This window comes from Limulus polyphemus, unplaced genomic scaffold (assembly GCF_000517525.1).
Source record: "Limulus polyphemus unplaced genomic scaffold, Limulus_polyphemus-2.1.2 Scaffold7953, whole genome shotgun sequence".
NCBI lineage: Eukaryota > Metazoa > Arthropoda > Merostomata > Xiphosura > Limulidae > Limulus > Limulus polyphemus.
In genome coordinates, this window is record NW_013673563.1 from 24,341 (window position 1) to 28,039 (window position 3,699).

Consider the following 3,699-nt stretch of genomic DNA (forward strand, 5'->3'; position numbering starts at 1 on the left):
ACTTCTGACCGCAGATCAATTACTCACTATCTACACACACATTACATTCCCCTCTTTTACATACCAGCCTGCCCTATCTAGTAAATACTAGAGCATTCGCCAAGATACGGGATAGTTCTAGAAATAAGAGGGCGTGAGAATAGTCACGTGATCTCGATGACGCAACAATATCTTGCATGCCCAGTTACTTGTTATGTAGTACATCTAAAACACTCCAATACATTCAAAATGCTTAAAATCGATTTAGGCTGGGATGTTTTGAACCCTGGCTCTTTAGCCGTGCTCATCTAGGTGCTTAAAATGTTGGCTATGCATCTCTTATTCCGTGAACTGTTATGACAGCTGATGTAACAGCCCTGCCGCTTTGCAATCAAAACATTTTCTGTTAAAATATAAAAACAAAACGTAACCGAGAGAAAATTCACCGAGATGAGTACACCATACGGGGTTTGGAAATATTACTTGGTAGTAGGTATGGTGAGTCAGCGCCGCCTATCAGTGCAAGTGTTGCCAAGCAGCATATTCCAATAAAAATGTTTGAGGATTCTAAGAACTTGAGAAAACACAATAAATAACTAATTCTTTAAAACGGAAATGAAAATTTAGGGATGAGAGTCGCTAACTTTCTCTTATAGGCATCTACTTACCTCCTAATAATTCCATATATGTGTCACACGCCATAATCTTCCATGCACTTTGTAGTAGCTTGCTACATGCTACAGTTTGTATTTGGCACTTTCTAGTTGAGTATTATGTTATGTAGTAATTTTGTTATAAGCTGTATCTGTAACTTTGTAATTTGTTTGACTTATATGGCAGAGGGCGGATGACGTTAAGATCCAACAAGCTCTAGAAACATCTAGAATAAGTGTAGATTATAAATAAGATGTTCTATGAAGCATTAGAAGGTTAGTTAGAGAACGAGTTGAAAGATAGTCAAGATATAGTTAAGAGAGTGTAGAGTTATTTGAGTATAAAGAGTATTTTTAAGATAGAGAACTAAATCAGTCAGTGGGTTTACGTGATCTCTGTTTGCTATCGCACGTATTGAGCTCAGTTGCACAAGTAAGTTGATTTGTTTTACGTTAGTTGCGTCATTTGTAACAAAGGCCTACGACACGATACGACAGTGTACAAATGTTCAAGACCGTAAAAACATCAAAAGAAGAAATAAACTAATTTGTTCTCGTCAGGTGGACTAAACATTGGTTCCTCCTGATCTTGTCTTAATAATTTCATCAACTCAAATAATGCTTGAAACTCTTGACCTTGTGGTTGTCATCTTCAACAGTTTTATTTCAAGTATAATCAAAGTTCTATTTTATTTTCACCAAAATAATCCCTCTTCTGACACCAAGTGTTTGAATGTCATTCTTTCATTGGCGGGTTCTTTAAATTATCTTGTGAAAATAATCCAATGTTTAGTGGGAGGAAGAGGTCTCAGAGTACCTGACCCTCCTAGGTCACAAGACCTAAATTCCGATCAGGAGATCAGGCAGGCAGGAAGAAAGAAAGCTTAAAGAAAACCATGAAGAACGTGATAGGAAATTAGAAAAAAAAAAACGCATGAAAACGGGACAGAAAATTAGAAGAAAGGGATAGGAAATTAAAAGAAGAATGGAACAGAAGATTAGAAGAGAAAGATAAAAAAATTCAAAGAAGACCAAGAAGAAATTTAAGAAAAATAAAATCAAGAAAAAGAAATATAAAATTGATGTATTGGTTAAGGAAGAATTAGAAATAACAATAAATCGGACTGAAGATAAAACTGATGAAACTATTGGAGAATATCCAAACATATTACATAAACAAGATTGAACAAGTACAAATCGACAAATAAAACATTTGAAAAACGAATTATTTAATGTAAAGATTAAAGCAGCCACACCTCTTTCTCTATTCCAACCGAAAACACCGTCAACTGTCAGATATAAAATATGATAACATATTTGGTCTAAACCTATTACCACTACAGTTATGCCACCTGTTATCTAAGGATCTTCCTGGACTACACCAGCCATGGCAGTACCAAATCCAACTCCAGAATCTAGCTGATCTGTTTAACATTGACCCATAGAGAATCCAACAGACTATTATGGGAAAGTGCCATGAGAGTCATACTAAGCTCACTTTGAAATCATTTCCAGAGTGAACAGGTGGAATAGTGAACAACAAGCAATGTACTTGCTACCCTTTTAAAGGGACGAGTCTTGACAACGTTAAGTAACCTTTCTGGTGGGTGTCGTAACAACTATCAAACATTAGTAGCCATTTTATCCAACAGGTTCAGAGCATCACACCAGAAAGAAGTATCCAGAGTAAAGTTCCAGAATAAAGTATGTAAGAAAGAAGAAATCTTACTGAACTTGCAAAAAATGTGGTAAGGCTTGTCCAGTTATCTTACTTAAACGCTTCTCGTGAAATGATGAATTCTTTGGCACGTGACCAATTTATAGACACTATAACAGACGATGATATGTGAATCAGGCTGTAGCAAAGTATTGTAACATCCTTAAAGAAAGCTCTGCAGTTGGCGATGAAACTAGAATGCATTAAGGTTGCAGGTGAAGTAATAAAGGCACCATCTAGAAGTCACGGAAATACCAGATCTTGCAGTATTGAAAGGTCAACTTCTCTTAACAATAGTCTAGAAAAGCTGAAAGAATTAATCAGATGGATTGTTGAAAAGAACAAAGGAAATTAACCAAAACATAATAGATGTTTTGAGGGTAATATAAAAGGACATATTCCAGAAATTGCAGGCAAAGGCCTGTTATAATTGTGGGAAACCTGGCCATTAGAGCCAAGAATGTAAGGTATCAAAAGATATTATCAAGCCAAAAAGACAGAGCCCGACCAAATCAAAGGAACAATAGAGAGGTAAGGAGACGTCAGTAAAATAAAGGAATTATTTGGATTTATGAGACTGGAAATTCTCTATCTACCAAGGATGGGAAAACAAGTTTATTATTGAGAATAATTGTCCATGAATTCATGAGGGCAAAATCCAAGGTTAAATATGTGCTCAGAAGAGGAGTGATCGAAGCAGGTCATCCATTGTGATCATCTTTGGAAGCATGTCTGAGAGAGCAACCAACTGGATAACTTCAGAGAAAAACTTCTCAGTGGAACCTTGACCTGCAGAGAAGCCCGAAGTTCGTAACGGGATTGCTTCCAGACTATAATCAAGAATGGAGCCACCAATGGATTCACCCAACCATCCACTCAGGAAGAACTCCCCAATAACAGGATGGCCATTGACAACAAAGGATAAAGTATAAGTCCATCCATATATCATGGGCCTTGGAAGATAAGACCATCAAAAATACTTGATGAATGAACAATTTAGTGTATTGTTTTATTATTATTATTTATATTAGGACTGACTGTTCTAGGGACTTCACAATCCAGGATGGGGGCAGTGTTATACACTGTATTTACAATGTTTTAATTTGTTTAATTTAGATGTTAACTACAGCGCACATTAAGTTAAGATCAAGCAAGTCATACAAATATCTAGAACAATTGTAGATTATAATTAATTCCGTGAAGGTCGAGAGGTTAGTTACAGAACGAAATAGTTCAGAAATTGTACAGTTATTTTCAAAGAAAAGAGCTGAATCGATCAGTGTTTTCGTAGAGTACTTGAATCTGTGTTTGCTATCGCCAGGAGCGGATTAAAGAGGGAGCTATTGGGAC